The sequence below is a fragment of the Triticum dicoccoides genome, chromosome 5A (assembly GCF_002162155.2).
Source record: "Triticum dicoccoides isolate Atlit2015 ecotype Zavitan chromosome 5A, WEW_v2.0, whole genome shotgun sequence".
Taxonomy (NCBI): Eukaryota; Viridiplantae; Streptophyta; class Magnoliopsida; order Poales; family Poaceae; genus Triticum; species Triticum dicoccoides.
In genome coordinates this window covers 610,283,733-610,304,020 of record NC_041388.1, presented here as the reverse complement: position 1 = coordinate 610,304,020, position 20,288 = coordinate 610,283,733, and positions in this window count along the sequence as shown.

Sequence of the window (20,288 nt, the reverse complement as noted above, 5' to 3'; positions counted from 1 at the left end):
AGAGAGGGGGGCCGGCCACCTCTCCTACTCCTAATAGGACTAGGGGAGGGGGGAGGCGCGCGGACACCTAGGGCTGCCCCTTTCTCCTTTCCACTAAAGCCCACTAAGGCCCATATAGTTCCCGAGGGGTTCCAGTAACCTCCCGGTACTCCGATAAAATCCCGATTTCACCCGGAACACTTCCGATATCCAAACATAGGCTTCCAATATATCAATATTTATGTCTCGACCATTTTGAGACTCCTCGTCATGTCCGTGATCACATCCGGGACTCCGAACAACCTTGGTACATCAAAATGCATAAACTCATAACAACAGTCATCGTAACGTTAAGCGTGCGGACCCTATGGTTCGAGAACAATGTAGACATGACCGAGACACGTCTCTGGTCAATAACCAATAGCGGGACCTGGATGCCCATATTGGCTCCTACATATTCTACGAAGATCTTTATCGGTCAGACCGCATAAGAACATACGTTGTTCCCTTTGTCATCGGTATGTTACTTGTCCGAGATTCGATCGTCGGTATCCAACACCTAGTTCAATCTCGTTACTGGCAAGTCTCTTTACTCGTTCCATAATACATCATCTCACAACTAACATATTAGTTGCAGCGCTTGCAAGGCTTATGTGATGTGCATTACCGAGAGGGCCCAGAGATACCTCTCCGACAATCGGAGTGACAAATCCTAATCTCGAAATACGCCAACCCAACATCTATCTTTGGAGACACCTGTAGTACTCCTTTATAATCACCCAGTTACGTTGTGACGTTTGGTAGCACCCAAAGTGTTACTCCGGCAAACGGGAGTTGCATAATCTCATAGTCATAGGAACATGTATAAGTCATGAAGAAAGCAATAGCAACATACTAAACGATCGGGTGCTAAGCTAATGGAATGGGTCATGTCAATCAGATCATTCAACTAATGATGTGATCCCGTTAATCAAATAACAACTCTTTGTCCATGGTTAGGAAACATAACCATCTTTGATTAACGAGCTAGTCAAGTAGAGGCATACTAGTGACACTCTGTTTGTCTATGTATTCACACATGTATTATGTTTCCGGTTAATACAATTCTAGCATGAATAATAAACATTTATCATGATATAAGGAGATAAATAATAACTTTATTATTGCCTCTAGGGCATATTTCCTTCAGTCTCCCACTTGCACTAGAGTCAATAATCTAGATTACACAGTAATGATTCTTACACCCATGGAGTCTTGGTGTTGATCATGTTTTGCTCGTGGAAGAGGCTTAGTCAACGGGTCTGCAATATTCAGATCTGTATGTATCTTGCAAATCTCTATGTCTCCCACCTGGACTAGATCCCGGATGGAATTGAAGCGTCTCTTGATGTGCTTGGTTCTCTTGTGAAATCTGGATTCCTTTGCCAAGGCAATTGCACCAGTATTGTCACAAAAGATTTTCATTGGACCCGATGCACTAGGTATGACACCTAGATCAGATATGAACTCCTTCATCCAGACTCCTTCATTTGCTGCTTCCGAAGCAGCTATGTACTCCGCTTCACATGTAGATCCCGCTACGACGCTTTGTTCCGAACTGCACCAACTGACAGCTCCACCGTTTAATGTAAACACGTATCCGGTTTGCGATTTAGAATCGTCCGGATCAGTGTCATAGCTTGCATCAACGTAACCTTTTATGATGAGCTCTTTGTCACCTCCATATATGAGAAACATATCCTTAGTCCTTTTCAGGTATTTCAGGATGTTGTTGACCGTTGTCCAGTGATCCATTTCTGGATTACTTTGGTACCTCCCTGCTAGACTTATAGCAAGGCACACATCAGGTCTGGTACACAGCATTGCATACATGATAGAGCCTATGGCTGCAGCATAGGGAACATCTTTCATTTTCTCTCTATCTTCTGAAGTGGTCGGGCTTTGAGTCTTACTCAATCTCACACCTTGTAACACAGGCAAGAACCCTTTCTTTGCTTGATCCATTTTGAACTTTTTCAAAACTTTGTCAAGGTATGTGCTTTGTGAAAGTCCAATTAAGCGTCTCGATCTATCTCTATAGATCTTAATGCCCAATATGTAAGCAGCTTCACCGAGGTCTTTCATTGAAAAAATCTTATTCAAGTATCCCTTTATGCTATCCAGAAATTCTATATTATTTCCAATCAGTAATATGTCATCCACATATAATATCAAAAATGCTACAGAGCTCCCACTCACTTTCTTGTAAATACAGGCTTCTCCAAAAGTCTGTATAAAACCAAATGCTTTGATTACACAATCAAAGAATTTATTCCAACTCCGAGAGGCTTGCACCAGTCCATAAATGGATCGCTGGAGCTTGCACACTTTGTTAGCTCCCTTTGGATCGACAAAACCTTCTGGTTGCATCATATACAACTCTTCTTCCAGAAATCCATTCAGGAATGCAGTTTTGACATCCATCTGCCAAATTTCATAATCATAAAATGCGGCAATTGCTAACATGATTCGGACAGACTTAAGCATCGCCACGGGTGAGAAGGTCTCATCGTAGTCAAGCCCTTGAACTTGTCGAAAACCTTTCGCGACAAGTCGAGCGTTGTAGACAGTAACATTACCATCAGCGTCAGTCTTCTTCTTGAAGATCCATTTATTCTCAATTGCTTGCCGATCATCGGGCAAGTCAACCAAAGTCCATACTTTGTTCTCATACATGGATCCCATCTCAGATTTCATGGCTTCAAGCCATTTTGCGGAATCTGGGCTCACCATCGCTTCTTCATAGTTCGTAGGTTCATCATGATCTAGTAGCATGATTTCCAGAACAGGATTACCGTACCACTCTGGTGCGGATCTCACTCTGGTTGATCTACGAGGTTCAGTAGTATCTTGATCTAAAGTTTCATGATCATCATCATTAGCTTCCTCACTTATTGGTGTAGGTGTCGCAGAAACAATTTTCTGTGATGTACTACTTTCCAATAAGGGAGTAGGTACAGTTACCTCGTCAAGTTCTACTTTCCTCCCACTCACTTCTTTCGAGAGAAACTCCTTCTCTAGAAAGTTTCCGAATTTAGCAACAAAAGTCTTTCCTTCGGATCTGTGATAGAAGGTGTATCCAATAGTTTCCTTTGGATATCCTATGAAGACACATTTCTCCGATTTGGGTTCGAGCTTATCAGGTTGAAGCTTTTTCACATAAGCATCGCAGCCCCAAACTTTCAGAAATGACAACTTTGGTTTCTTGCCAAACCACAGTTCATAAGGCGTCGTCTCAATGGATTTTGATGGTGCCCTATTTAACGTGAATGCGGCCGTCTCTAGAGCGTATCCCCAAAATGATAGCGGTAAATCAGTAAGAGACATCATAGATCGCACCATATCTAGTAAAGTACAATTACGACGTTCGGACACACCATTACGTTGTGGTGTTCTGGGTGGCGTGAGTTGCGAAACTATTCCACAATTTTTCAAATGTACACCAAACTCGTAACTCAAATATTGTCCTCCACGATCAGATCGTAGAAACTTTATTTTCTTGTTACGATGATTTTCCACTTCACTCTGAAATTCTTTGAACTTTTCAAATGTTTCAGACTTATGTTTCATTAAGTAGATATACCCATATCTGCTTAAATCATCTGTGAAGGTGAGAAAATAACGATATCCGCCATGAGCCTCAATATTCATCGGACCGCATACATCTGTATGTATGATTTCCATCAAATCTTTTGCTCTCTCCATAGTACCGGAGAACGATGTTTTAGTCATCTTGCCCATGAGGCACGGTTCGCAAGTACCAAGCGGTTCATAATCAAGTGGTTCCAAAAGCCCATCAGTATGGAGTTTCTTCATGCGCTTTATACCGATATGACCTAAACGGTAGTGCCACAAATAAGTTGCACCATCATTATCAACTCTGCATCTTTTGGCTTCAACATTATGAATATGTGTATCACTACTCTCGAGATTTAATAAGAATAGACCACTCTTCAAGGGTGCGTGACCATAAAAGATATTACTCATATAAATAGAACAACCATTATTCTCTGATTTAAATGAATAACCGTCTCGCATTAAACAAGATCCACATATAATGTTCATGCTCAACGCTGGCACCAAATAACAATTATTTAGGTCTAATACTAATCCCGAAGGTAGATGTAGAGGTAGCGTGCCGACCGCGATCACATCGACTTTGGAACCGTTTCCCACGCGTATCGTCACCTTGTCCTTAGCCAATTTCGCTTAATCCGTAGTCCTTGTTTCGAGTTGCAAATATTATCAACAGAAACAGTATCAAATACCCAGGTGCTACTGTGAGCATTAGTAAGGTACACATCGATAACATGTATATCACATATACCTTTGTTCACCTTGCCATCCTTCTTATCCGCCAAATACTTGGGGCAGTTCCGCTTCCAGTGACCAGTCTGCTTGCAGTAGAAGCACTCAGTTTCAGGCTTAGGTCCAGACTTGGGTTTCTTCTCTTGATCATCAACTTGCTTGCTGTTCTTCTTGAAGTTCCCCTTCTTCTTCCCTTTGCCCTTTTTCTTGAAACTAGTGGTCTTGTTGACCATCAACACTTGATGCTCCTTCTTGATTTCTACCTCCGCAGCTTTCAGCATTGCGAAGAGCTTGGGAATTGTCTTGTTCATCCCTTGCATATTATAGTTCATCACGAAGCTCTTGTAGCTTGGTGGCAGTGATTGGAGAATTCTGTCAATGACGCAATCATCTGAAGATTAACTCCCAATTGAATCAAGGGATTATTATACCCAGACATTTTGAGTATATGCTCACTGACAGAACTGTTCTCTTCCATCTTGCAGCTATAGAACTTATTGGAGACTTCATATCTCTCAATCCGGGCATTTGCTTGAAATATTAACTTCAACTCCTGGAACATCTCATATGCTCCATGACGTTCAAAACATCGTTGAAGTCCCGATTATAAGCCGTAAAGCATGGCACACTGAACTATCGAGTAGTCATCAGCTTTGCTCTGCCAGACGTTCATAACATCTGGTGTTGCTCTAGAAGCAGGCCTGGCACCCAGCGGTGCTTCCAGGACATAATTCTTCTGTGCAGCAATGAGGATAATCCTCAAGTTACGGACCCAGTCCGTGTAATTGCTACCATCATCTTTCCACTTTGCTTTCTCAAGGAACGCATTAAAATTCAACGGAACAACAGCACGAGCCATCTATCTACAATCAACATAAACAAGCAAGATACTATCAGGTACTAAGTTCATGATAAATTTAAGTTCAATTAATCATATTACTTAAGAACTCCCACTTAGATAGACATCCCTCTAATCCTCTAAGTGATTATGTGATCCAAGTCAACTAAACCATGTCCGATCATCACGTGAGATGGAGTAGTTTCATCGGTGAACATCATTATGTTGATCATATCTACTATATGATTCACGCTCGACCTTTCGGTCTCCGTGTTCCGAGGCCATATCTGTATATGCTTGGCTCGTCAAGTATAACCTGAGTATTCCGTGTGTGCAACTGTTTTGCACCCGTTGTATTTGAACGTAGAGCCTATCACACCCAATCATCACGTGGTGTCTCAGCACGAAGAACTTTCACAACGGTGCATACTCAGGGAGAACACTTCTTGATAATTTAGTGAGAGATCATCTTATAATGCTACCGTCAATCAAAGCAAGATAAGATGCATAAAAGATAAACATCACATGCAATCAATATAAGTAATATGATATGGCCATCATCATCTTGTGCTTGTGATCTCCATCTCCGAAGCACCGTCATGATCACCATCGTCACCGGTGCGACACCTTGATCTCCATCATAGCATCGTTGTCGTCTCGCCAATCTTATGCTTCCACGACTATCGCTACCGTTTAGTGATAAAGTAAAGCATTACATCGCGATTGCATTGCATACAATAAAGCGACAACCATATGGCTCCTGCCAGTTGCCGATAACTTGGTTACAAAACATGATCATCTCATACAATAAAATTTAGCATCATGTCTTGACCATATCACATCACAACATGCCCTGCAAAAACAAGTTAGACGTCCTCTACTTTGTTGTTGCAAGTTTTATGTGGCTGCTACGGGCTTAAGTAAGAACCAATCTCACCTACGCATCAAAACCACAACGATAGTTTGTCAATTTGACTCCATTTTAACCTTCGCAAGGACCGGGCATAGCCACACTTGGTTCAACTAAAGTTGGAGAGACAGTCGCCCGCAAGCCACCTATGTGCAAAGCACGTCGGGAGAACCGGTCTCACGTAAGCGTACGCGTAATGCCGGTCCGGGTCGTCTCGTCCAACAATACCACCGAACCAAAGTATGACATGCTAGTAGGCAGTATAACTTATATCGCCCACAACTCACTTGTGTTCTACTCGTGCATATAACATCAAACCATAAAACCTAGGCTCGGATGCCACTGTTGGGGAACATAGTAATTTCAAAAAATTTCCTACGCACACGCAAGATCATGGTGATGCATTGCAACGAGGGGGAGAGTATGATCTACCTACCCTTGTAGATCGCAACGGAAGCGTTGACACAACATAGAGGAAGTAGTCATACGTCTTCTTCCCGATCCGACCTATCCAAGCACCGTTACTCCGGCACCTCCGAGTTCTTAGCACACGTACAGCTCGATGACGATCCCCGGGCTCCGATCCAGCAAAGCTTCGGGGATGAGTTTCATCAGCACGATGGCGTGGTGACAATCTTGATGTTCTACCGACGCAGGGCTTCGCCTAAGCACTACAACGATATGATCGAGGTGGAATATGGTGGCAGGGGGCACCGCACACGGCTAAGGAACGATCTCAATGATCAACTTGTGTGTTCTAGGGTGTCCCCTTCCCCCATATATAAAGGATCCAAGGGGGAGGGGCTGGCCGGCCAAGGAGGGCGCGCCAGGAGAGTCCTACTCCCTCTGGGAGTAGGTTTCCCCCCCCCCCAATCCTAGTTGGAATAGGATTCCTCGAGGGGGGGAAGAGAGAGAGGGGGGCCGGCCACCTCTCCTAGTCCTAATAGGACTAGGGGAGGGGGAGGCGCGCGGCCACCTAGGGCTGCCCCTTTCTCCTTTCCACTAAAGCCCACTAAGGCCCATATAGTTCCCGGGGGGTTCCGGTAACCTCCCGGTACTCCGGTAAAATCCCGATTTCACCCGGAACACTTCCGATATCCAAACATAGGCTTCCAATATATCAATCTTTATGTCTCGACCATTTCGAGACTCCGCGTCATGTCTGTGATCACATCCGGGACTCCGAACAACCTTCGGTACATCAAAATGCATAAACTCATAACAACAGTCATCGTAACGTTAAGCGTGCGGACCCTACGGTTCGAGAACAATGTAGACATGACCGAGACACGTCTCTGGTCAATAACCAATAGCGGGACCTGGATGCCCATATTGGCTCCTACATATTCTATGAAGATCTTTATCGGTCAGACCGCATAACAACATACGTTGTTCCCTTTGTCATCGGTATGTTACTTGTCCGAGATTCGATCGTCGGTATCCAATACCTAGTTCAATCTCGTTACCGGCAAGTCTCTTTACTCGTTCCGTAATACATCATCTCACAACTAACATAATAGTTGCAGTGCTTGCAAGGCTTATGTGATGTGCATTACCGAGAGGGCCCAGAGATACCTCTCCGACAATAGGAGTGACAAATCCTAATCTCGAAATACGCCAACCCAACATCTATCTTTGGAGACACCTGTAGTACTCCTTTATAATCACCCAGTTACATTGTGACGTTTGGTAGCACCCAAAGTGTTCCTCCGGCAAACGGGAGTTGCATAATCTCATAGTCATAGGAACATGTATAAGTCATGAAGAAAGCAATAGCAACCTACTAAACGATCGGGTGCTAGGCTAATGGAATGGGTCATGTCAATCAGATCATTCAACTAATGATGTGATCCTGTTAATCAAATAACAACTCTTTGTTCATGGTTAGGAAACATAACCATCTTTGATTAACGAGCTAGTCAAGTAGAGGCATACTAGTGACACTCTGTTTGTCTATGTATTCACACATGTATTATGTTTCCGGTTAATACAATTCTAGCATGAATAATAAACATTTATCATGATATAAGGAGATAAATAATAACTTTATTATTGCCTCTAGGGCATATTTCCTTCAATGCTGGCATGAGGAATCTCCACACCCTTGCAAAGAAGAAGCATGTCATAGGCATCGAGGGAGTCAAGTTCAAGAAAGATCACTTATGCGGTGCCTGTGATGCAGGGAAGATGACGAGGGAAAAACATCCCTCGAAGACAATCATGACCACTACTCGACCCTTCGAACTGCTTCAGATGGATCTTTTTGGTCCCACTCACTACTCAACTTTTACCACTACTGCTTGCCTCTATGGCTTTGTCATTGTTGATGATTACTCTAGATATACTTGGGTGCACATATTCCTTTACAAGACTGAAGTGCAGGATGTCTTCAGACGCTTCGCCAATCGAGCTATGAACAATTACGGCGCCAAGATAAAGCACATCAGAAGTGACAATGGCACTGAATTCAAGAACACTGGACTTGATACATATCTTGATACCTTGGGCATCACACATGAATTCTCAGCCCCGTACACACCACAGCAGAATGGCATCGTCGAACGCAAGAACAGAACACTCATTGAGATGGCCAGAATGATGCTAGATGAATACAAGACTCCAAGAAAATTCTGGCCTGAAGCCATTGACACTGCATGCCATACAATCAATCGTGTTTATCTTCACAAGCTTCTAAACAAGACATCTTATGAACTCCTAACTGGCAAGAAGCCAAATGTCAGTTACTTCAGAGTATTTGGCGCAAGGTGCTGGATCAAGGACCCACACCACACCTCAAAGTTTGCACCAAAAGCACATGAGGGTTTTATGCTTGGATATGGAAAGGATTCGCCTCCTACAGAGTCTTCAATCTCTTTCATTACAAAGTGGTTGAAACAGTGGATGTGCGGTTCGATGAGACCAATGGTTCACAAAGAGAGCAACTGCCAAATATGCTAGATGAAGTTCCATCTAGTGAATCAATAAAGCTAATGGGAACTGGAGAGATTATACCTTCTGAGGCTCATCCTGAAGAAAAACTTATCATCTCAGCACCTGATCCACATGAAGACAATGCTCAGCCTGAAGACATTCCTCCCAACGACAACATAGATCAGAAAGAGCAAAGTCTTCGCCATGTACATCCTCGTGTTGCCAATGAAGTGCAGATTGAGAGAATAATTGACAGCATCAATGCATCTGCTCCACTCACTCATTCAAGGGCAACTCAGCTGGCAAATTTCTGTGGGCACTTCGCATTCGTCTCAATTACAGAACCCAAGAAAGTTGAAGAAGCCTTCATGGAACCTGAATGGATTCAAGCTATGCAAGAAGAGCTTCAATAGTTTGAGCTGAACAATGTATGGGAACTGGTTAAGCGTCCTGATCCACGGAAGCACAATATAATAGGCACCAAATGGATATACCGCAACAAGCAAGATGAGCATGGACAAATTGTCAGAAACAAAGCTCGTCTCATTGCTCAAGGATATACTCAAGTGGAAGGCATTGATTTCGATGAAACATTTGCTCCTGTGGCTAGACTTGAAGCCATACGCATACTGCTGGCCTATGCAAAACATCATAACATACTTCTATATCAAATGGATGTGAAGAGTGCCTTTCTCAATGGCAAGATTGAAGAAGAAGTGTATGTTGCACAACCGCCTGGGTTTGAAGATCCAAAACATCCTGACATGGTATACAAACTTAACAAGGCACTGTATGGCCTCAAACAAGCCCCTCGGGCCTGGTATGACACACTCAAATATTTCCTGAAGAGCAAAGGCTTCATTCCTGGTTCCCTAGATCCCACTCTTTTCACGAAGACATATGATGGTGAACTGTTTGTGTGCCAAATTTATGTGGATGACATTATCTTTGGCTGCACCAATCAGAAGTACAGTGAAGAGTTTGGCTATATGATGCAAGAGCAATATCAGATGTCTATGATGGGGGAGCTGAAGTTCTTCCTCGGTCTTCAAATACGACAACAACGCAATGGCATCTTCATATCTCAAGAGAAGTATCTCAAAGAGTGCCTGAAGAGGTTTGGTATGCAAGACTGCAAAGGCTTCACAACACCAATGCTAGCCAAACATCATCTGGGTCCCAACGACAATGGTAAAGAGTTCGATCAAAAAGTATACCGCTCCATGATTTGTTCCTTGCTTTATTTATGTGCATCTAGGCCAGATATTATGCTTAGTGTTTGCATGTGTGCTTGATTTCAAGCGGCACCAAAGGAGTCGCATCACTTAGCTGTGAAGCGAATTCTTCGACATTCGGCTCACACCCCAACTCTCGGATTATGGTATCCAAAGGGCTCAGAGTTTGATCTGGTTGGATTCTCGGATGCTGATTATGCTGGTGACAAGGTTGATCGGAAGTATACCTCAGGCACATGCCACTTTCTGGGACGATCACTTGTATGTTGGTCTTCAAAGAAGCAGAACTGTGTATCCCTCTCCACTGCTGAATCTGAATACATTGCTGCTGGATCTTGCTGCGCTCAGCTTCTGTGGATGAAGCAAACTCTCAAGGACTATGGCATTCATCTGAAGCAAGTGCCACTTTACTGCGACAACGAACGCGCCATCAAGATTGCCAACAACCCAGTTCAGCACTCGAAGATAAAGCACATAGAAATTCGTCATCACTTTCTCAGAGATCATGTTGTGAAGGAAGATATTGATATCCTACACGTCAACACAGAAGAGCAATTGGCAGATATCTTCACCAAGCCCTTGGATGAGAAGAGATTTTGCAAGTTACGGTGTGAGCTAAATATCATGGAATCCTCAAATGTCCTGTGATCAGGCACACATCCTAACACTTATGCATATTGATGACTTAGATGTGCTACACACGAAGTAATGTATATCTTCAATCAATGAAGACATACATTCTAAGTGTGAATACATTAGTGTGGAATTTGACTTCGGAGCGCCACGATAATTGTGTGCCGTGTCTGGGTCTAATACTTCCTATACGGTGGTAACGCCACCACCAAGCGTTCTATTTTGAAGTGTTTCACTCATGGCATTACCTTGCAATGTCTTCACATTTGGTTTGGCTTCAATCTCAACATGTCTTCATGATTATCTTCACTATGTTGATTATATAGATATATATATACTAGTGTTCTGTCCTCTACAGCATTCACTTATAGCTATGTCTTCTTGTTTGAATCTTTTGAACTAAGTGAATGTGATCGGACCCTAACCTCTCTATGCTTTCTATCTCAAATTCTATCTCTCCAAGTCATATGCATTCTATTGAAACTGTCAAATGTCTTCTCTGCGCCCTTGACAGCAGAAGACACAGAGACAACCTTTAAGTCCGTTTTCAATGCTCATTCATCCACATGAAATCCGGAGAAGTAGGAATGACCACTCGACAATCCAAGCGTGCATGGGACGTGGAACAAACCCCAAATTCTGCATGTTGACCACGTGTCACTCAGATGCGAATCGCCAGGGGCACCTGTGTAATAGCGCAGTGCCGCCCCTGTACCTATAAATACACACTTACATCGGTCATTATCCCTTCTTCCACCCTCGCACGAACCCTAGCGCCACCGCTAGCCCTCGACGACGCCGACGACGAAGCGCTTCGCTGCCGCAACCTCTCCGACGCCGTCTTCACGCCGATCGCGGACATCATCCTCTCCGCCGTCGCCGTAGGTGTCCTCCGTCGCCAAGTTAGGGCACAGAAGATTGAACTGCTCGGCCTCATCTCCCACTCCGTCTAGCATTTCTTGGTGTGGTAAATAAAACTCCCTTTTACAGCACTGTTGATCCTATGAACTTATCACTTTCTACCACAAGCAGTTTCTATTCACATAAGTTAGATCTCCCTCATACTGCATCTCATAACATGCCTAGTATATTCACTTGTGCTTCACAAAGTAGTTAGATTCCTCACTTGTACTGATCTGTGGATTCATACAAATCTGGAACCAACTTCTTATCTATGAGTGAATGTCTGCGCAGGATGAGGTCAATGTCTTCTAAACTGATTTATCTTCCAAATCTTGTGAGAATGCATATGACCTCTTCCCCTTCCCTCGCACCTTAATGCTGTCACAGGTACATGTCCGTGGGAGAATCATTTGGTTCTCATAGTCTGCATTCATTTGCACAATTCTTACAGCATCACATAAATTCTCCTGAAGCCAGTTCCTGTTGGTCCAGCAAGAGAAAGCCTTTGAAGCCTTTGAACGTCTTGAAGCCTTTCAAGTTAAAGTTTATGGCTTCAGAGAAAGCAGCAAGGAAGGGGGCAGAGAGCGTCGTGGCGGAACATCCAGAGATCTGCGAGATGAACTCGCAGAAATGTACAAGACAAATCCTGAAGAGGATTACAGTCAGTGCAAGACCCGAATCCAATGGATTCGACGATATTGGGCAGAACAATTGTTCAAATACCACTTCACAACCCAAGAGTATGCTGAGAAAAGTGCCATCAAAAGACCGTGGGGAGACATCCTATACAAGAATCTTCTACCCAGGTCCAGAGATGAAGCCATTGCCCAAGGCTTCTATCCATGCATGGTCCGTGGGCCACAGCCTGCTAATGCACATCCATCGTCACTACTCTGGTATCGTGACGACAATCTGTTCAAGCGCAACTTTCAGTTTGCCAAAAATTCAGTGAAGTAGAACAAGAAGAAATTTGGGTTAGACTTCAACCCTGGTCCCTCAGCACCAAGGGCAGATGGCACACGAGAAGCAGAACCCAATGTCACTGGTCCTTATGCCAACCTTGAAGGCCTCATCACCCGCATCTTAGTTCAAGGGACTGCAGTGAATGAGCCTCCAGCTGACTCTGAATCAGAAGAAGCTCCTGCAGTGCTGAAGCCAAAGAAGATGAATAAGCCTAAAGCTTCAAAGCCTGCCCCTTCACCCAAAATTTCAAGGGTGAAGCCACTGGCAACTGCACCTCCTGAAGACAGTGTGCCGTCTGAAGACTTATCACGCATCTCAAAGCCCCAGAAGGCCAAGGTGCCTCTACCACACAGCGGCCAAGAGCTCACAGCTGCTGCCATTCTGCGTAATGATGACATTGCCCTGTCAAGTGATGAAGACCTAGCAGATGACGCTCTTGAGCAACTCATCAAGAGAAAAGAAGAAGCAGAAATCTTCAATGATCTGCCGCTCTTTGACGTCACCATCATCCACAACTTCATTGATGAGTGGTTTGACACGCCAAACATCAGCTTTGATGATCTACAGCTACCCATTGGCCTCAGTGTCGCCTTCCAAGGAGCCATTGCTTCAGAACTAGCCATCACACAGCGCATTGTTGAACTGAAGCAGAAGATTGACTATGAAAAAGCTCAGTTCAAGAAGCATATGGCCAAGCTCAGTCTGCAAGAAGTGAAGAACTTCAAGATCATGATGCACGAGCTCAAGGAAAACTTTCTAAAGAAACGCGCAGAAGCTCAGGGTTCGCGTGAGCGCATGAAGACTCTGGCTGACAGATGTGTGCAAGCCTGTAATGAGGCTGAAAAACACAAGGCACTTGGGCGTCCTGGCATCGACCCCAGGATGGCCGCGAAGAAGAAGAAGAAGCCTGCTAAGGCTGAACCCGACGCACCATGGCAAGAAGAAGTTCCAATTGTCTTCCCAACTGCAATGACTGGCTCGAAGCCAAATAGTAGGTCAACCACCTCAGAGCTCAAGAAGACCAAGACTGCTGAGGCTAAAGCAAGGAAGAGAAAATATCCTGAAGCATCTGCAACTGCCCCCTCTAAGAAGAAGAGGAAGACCAAGAAAGATCGGGCTACTCCCACAGAGCCCTTGATGGTTGAACCCATTTCTATGGTTTATCCTGAAGTTGAACGCCAGCTGACTATCCATGAGCCTGCTTCCACAGAGGCTCATGAAGCTGAAGACATTCCAGCAGCTGATCCCATCACTACTGAAGACATTGGTCAACATGACAATGTAGAAGATGATGCAGTCCTTCCTCAGCAAGACAACAGCAAACTCATCAGCATTGGTCGTCCATTGACGCCAATTGCCCGGGATGCCTCATGGGCGGATCGCCCACAAGAGGAAGAAGACAATGAGGCCCAGCCCACTCAAACTCCACAGGCATCGCCCGCACTGCGTAGGCTTCGCAAAGGTCCAAGGCCTCACGTCTCTGCTGAAGATATTCCGGCTGCATCAGCCAAAGACGAAGAAGTACCACAAGTCCCCTCATCTCACCAAGAAGCAGTTCTTACAAAGAACGTGCTTGTGTCCGATCCTCCAGCTCTTCAAGTGGAGGATGCAAATCATGAGGCTGCCACAATTAACAATGAAGCTAATGTGGAGCCCTCCCCACCAAAAGCATCAGAAGACAGCGAAGCCACTGATCCTGACACTTCTATTCCTGAGTCTGCTGCCGGTCCCCAGTTCGACTATCATGTTGAGCACAGGCCTCAGGTACAGAAGCCAATCCCAAGACTGCCAAGGTTCCCAGGTCCTGCATCAGCACCTGGCTCCTTCAACATCAATGTCTTCAGGGCAAACAATACATTCTTCAATAGCTCCAAGAACCCCTACTCAAGGGAAAGGATTTCATCAGATCGGTTCTGGAGCTATCCTCAGCGAAGCTATTACTCATGCATACTGTACAACCAAGGTCGCATCTTCCCACACAAGCGCCTTGACGTTGAAGCTATAGCTGGTCTGCCCTGCCTAGAAGAAGCTTTGGATTGCTTCAAGCAAGTTGGACTGCTGCCATTCATAACTGACCAAGAGCATTGGAATGAAGAGCTGCTGCTCCAATTCTATGCCACACTCCACATCCGACGGTACAATAGGGATCCGAAGAATTGGGTCCTAGAGTGGATGATCGGAAATGTTCATCACGAAGCCAATGCATTTGACATCATTGAACTCACTGGCTTGCCCACTCCTGGCGATCTCTTCGAGCAAGGCTGTCAGCTGCATACTGAAGCTATTGAGAGCATCTTTCAGAGGCTTGAACCTAATATGAGTCAGATGCTCAGCATGATGAAGCCATTGCCCCAAGATGCTGCTTATCCCACAGAGTTCTTCGTTGAAGACCTTGAGTATCTACCAAGAACCATCTATCACATCATCAGGCGGACTCTCTGGCCCATTAAAGGACACTCTCCAAATGCCAAGATTGAGGGTGCAATGAAGACTTTGATATTCTGCATCCTTCATGGCAAATGCTTCAATGCACAGGACTTCTTCATACGCCAACTTGCTGCATCTGGCTCTGATTTGTTTGGTTTGAAGTTCTACGCCCCTTGGGTAATGCGGCTGATCAAACTTCACTCTGCTATCTCGTATCAGCCCTCAGCCCGCAACCATCGTATCTTCTTGCCTGATGTGGATACCTCTGCTGAAGCCATCTATCCTGAGCCTGCCAAGCAACCTCTAAGTCTTCAGAATGCAGAACACCAGAGCTTCACTCAAAACATTGAAGGAGTTGAAGCCGTCTCTTGGGTGTATCCTTTGGCTAGAACTACACGTGCACCACACCCTGCTTCCACTGAAGCCACTGACAGCACAACTGCTCCAAGACCCAAGAAGCGCACTCGTGTTCTCAATGACCGAGAGCTTCTTGTGGCCCTTCATCAAAAACAGGATAGGCATCATGACTGGCTGAAGCGTCAGATGAAAAGCCTCTTGGTGGATGTTAATCGCATTCGAAATCTTGCCACAAAGAATGCTTTCGTTACCCATGAAACCTGTCGTCATACATGGAAAGGGCTAACGATGATGTGTTCTGAAGCTGATCTTCTAGAGGACGGCTTCACTAAGCGATTCAAGTTTGACTCCACACCTCCTCGAAGGGCTGTGCTGCGAGGAACACCATCCCTTGAAGACTCTGAGTTTTCTTCCTCTGCTGCCACAGTGACTGCCAGAGTTATCGAGGATGAAGATGATGCTACTTCACCGCCACCTCCTTCAGCACACATCGATACTGCTCCAAGTTCGTCTACACCGCCACACACCACCAAAGACCCTGCTACTTCACCTACTCCTCATGGGACCGAGTAGATGCTCTATGTCTTCAAACCTTTTTGGTCCTCACTGACAAAAGGGGGAGAAGCATATGAGGTTGATAGTCTTCAAGCGGGTCCATATGGGCGGGTGCTTTATATTTTGCTTCGTGCTTACAACTCTCGTTTTGCTACATTTGGTTCTTTGAGTTGTAACACTTAAACTCGATGGTCGTCTGCTACTTATTTGCCAACTTGTTTTGCGATGATAAATTCCGCTTGTGCGATGACAAATTCCGCACTTAGATCATTCTGCAGACGTCCATTTTTCATTATGCATGTCATTATCTACATATACTTTCACATGCATAGTGGAATGTCATCATAAGGTGAAGTGGATCTCCACAAGTACAACCTGCCATGTGCATTTGCATTCCAAAAGCAAGGGGGAGCCCTTGCAACTTATGAAGACAATTCCTTATCCTTTAAAATTTCGCAGATTATATTCACTGTTGAAAACTTCAACTAGTTTGTCATCAATCACCAAAAAGGAGGAGATTGTAAGTGCATCTAGTGCCACCCCTAGTTGGTTTTGGAGTATTGACGACAAACCTAGCTGAGGTTCTAATGTGTTTGTGAGAATTGCAGGATAACACAGGTAGAAGTCCCTCTTTGATTTGGTTTTCCTACCAGAGATGACCCCTAAAAATGTACGAAGACATTGAAGTCAATGGTGGTATATGAAGATATTCACATTGAAGACTATGAAAAGAGAAGACACCACGTGAAGCCTATGGAACTCGAAGACTTAGATCTTTCATAGTTCTCTTTCATTTTGTGTTGAGTCATAGGAACCACCGTACTGTTAAGTGGGGTCCAAGAGAACCAGTCAGAATGACTGAAGTGATTCCTAATTAAAAACCTATGTCTTCAAGTGAAGACTATGAGAGCAAATCTTGTCCAGAGTCGGACAAGTCAGCTTTGCTTGTAGCCCAAGTAAAGTTGTCGTGTGGGTTTGAAATCTGACCGTTGAAACACGTGTCAGTTCCTTAGTGACCCAGGGTCATTTCGGACAAATCAGGTCGGGTTGCCAAGTGGCTATAAATAGTCCAGCCCCTACAACCATAAACGGTTGGCTGCTCAGATTCAGTGCACGGCTTTTGTCGTTTGAGAGCAACCCACCTCGAAGCCTTTGAGAGAGAGAATACCTAGCGAGGATAAAGCCCTAACCACCCAGAGCCAGAGAGAATTGGGCATCACTTAAGTCTTCTTATCTGAGTGATCTGAAGACTTATTACACTTGAGGACTGTGCATCCTCCAGCCGGTTAGGCGTCGCGTTCTGAGCATCCAAGAGACATTGTGGATTGCCGGTGAACGAAGTCTGTGAAGGTTTGGGAGTCTACCTTGAAGACTTACCAGAGTGATTGGGCGAGCTCTATGTGACCTTAGCTCAAGGAGAATACTGTGAGGACTGGGTGTCCTGAGCTGCGTGTTCAGGACTGGGTGTCTGGGACTGTGTGTCCTAAGGTTTAAATACCTAGCCGCTCCAACCAGACGTACAGTTGTCACAGCAACTGGAACTGGTCCAACAAATCATTGTCTTCAACGACTCACTGGTTTCATCTTCACTTCCTTTTACTTACTGTTACTCATTGTGAAGTCATTGCATGTTTGCTCTATCTTTTGTCTTCACAACGTGAATGTGTGTTCTGTTTGGCTTCATAATATCTTCCTACCTGATCCTCACTACACTGCAGCTATTTGTCATTGTGCTTTCACTCTATTGAATATTTGACCATGGCTTGCCTAGTGTAGTCTACCTTCCGCTGCATAGTAATAGGCATATCTCTACTGTTTGTCTTCATAACTTGCACGTTTTGAAGACTTTCATAAAAATCGCCTATTCACCCCCCCCCCCTCTAGTCGATATAACGCACTTTCACACCCCCGAAAAGCCAGCCAATCACACCAACAGGGATTGTTGGGTGTTCAAGCAGGCAGGCAAGTTAAGAGCCGAAAACAGAGACAAGGGGCTGCACAGCGACGACGAGGAACCCAAGCCGCCGAACAACAATGGACAGAAGGGCTTTCCCCCACAAGTGCGGACGGTGAACATGATATATGCAACCCACATTCCCAAGCGGGAGCGGAAGCGTGCGCTACGGGACGTATACGCGATGGAGCCAGTCGCCCCAAAGTTCAACCCATGGTCCTCCTGCCCGATCACTTTTGATCGAAGGGACCATCCCACTAGCATCCATCACGGCGGCTTCGCCGCATTGGTTCTCGACCCAATCATCGACGGATTTCACCTCACAAGAGTCCTCACGGACGGCGGCAGTAGCCTGAACCTGCTTTATCAGGACACAGTGCAGAAAATGGGCATAGATCCCTCAAGGATCAAACCCACAAGAACGACCTTTAAAGGCGTCATACCAGGTGTAGAAGCCAACTGTACAGGCTCAGTAACACTTGACGTGGTCTTCGGATCCCCGGACAATTTCCGAAGCGAAGAGTTAATCTTCGATATAGTCCAGTTTCGCAGTGCTATCACGCCCTGCTCGGACGAACCGCATTCGCAAAATTCAATGCGGTGCCGCACTACGCATATCTCAAACTCAAGATGCCAGGCCCTCAAGGAGTAATCACGGTCAACGGCAACACCGAACGCTCTCTTCGTGCAGAGGAGCATACGGTGGCTCTAGCAGCGGAGGTACAAAGTAGCCTTCTTAGGCAATTCTCTAGTCCGGCCATTAAAAAGCCAGACACTGCCAAGCGCGCCCGGAGTAACCTACAGCAGGACCGCCTGGCACACTCTGAGCAAGCGTAGCAATGCGGCCCCAACCCCAGCTTTCACGACCTAGCGAAACCAGTACCTCGCGTACATAACTACGCCCTTGAAATACCATGGGCACAGGGGAAGGGGCAAAATAACGGCACGCCCAACATACGGCGTAAAACATACCAGGGGCTGCCGGATTCCTTTTTTAATTTTTTCTTACTTTCAGGACTCCATACTTCGGACGACCTGTTCGGCAATTAGATTGCCGCACAAACGATGCAAGATCCAGGAAGGCAGACAAGCCATGCCGCATCATGGAACTCCCAGGTGGTCTCTGTTACGAGCGATATACCTACTTTATACATAATTCCGCGGCCTGCCCCTAGTCAGGACATACTGAATAGTCCAATATCTTTTGCTTATCGCACAATCTGTATCGTTCGGCTTTGATAAATAGCCTCTCCATAAACAATGCCTAGCTTTTTGTCTATTTTTTGCATTACTCTTTTCATATATATGCTCATTAATGACATGTTGCGCCCGTACATTATGGTACGGCAAGTACGCCAGGGGCTTCAGTACCCTTTAATATGGTGTGAGAAGTCCGTACACTTTAACAAGTGCGGCACCACGAACTTATAGCACTATATGCATCGGCTCCGAATCATGATTTGGGTCAATAGTTGGGTTTGCCTGGCTCCTATGTTTTGGTGCCTTACGTTCCGCTATATCGGCTAAGGTAGCACTAGGAGAACCACTGCGATTGTGCCCCGGTTGAGCTGGGTTAAGCACCTCAGTGGAGAAAGCTAAAACTGACTGTCATGATGAGGCGAGAGACCGGTCGCTGTTCGAGAGGTTTTTCGAGTCCCTAAAGGCTTATGCCGCTTTGAGCGAGGAGCTGGATGACCCCAGCCTAGGCATGGATAGCACCCCGAATTCGGTCTTCCGAACTAGGGGCATCACCGAAATTTAAAATTATAATGTTCCATGGCTAAGTGATAGTGTTCAAGCATTATAGTCCGATTGCCTGGTTCGTCGTGCTGAGCGCCTCCCTCGAAGGACCCAACCATGGGAAAAAGAGCGCCCAGATTTATCACCGAACACCCCAGCACTCGTGGCATGGGGGCAGAAGCCGACGACTGGCCATCTCTCAATTTTTGATAAACGGCCGCACAGAAAATAATATCTTAAATTCAATAATCATTGCTTAGCGCATATGAACAAGTTTTCAGCGCACAAGATAAACACGAGCGAATTCATTCAAAAATTACATCCTTGGTGCACTCATCTGCCACAAGGCGGGCACCCGCAAGAACATCCTTATAGTAGATCTCTGGCTTGCGATGCTCCTTCCCCGGCGGCGGCCCGTCCGTCACAAGCTTCTCGCCGTCCAGCTTACCCCAGTGCACCTTTACACGGGCAAGGGCCCTACGGGCACCTTCGATGCAGACAGAGCGCTTGATGACC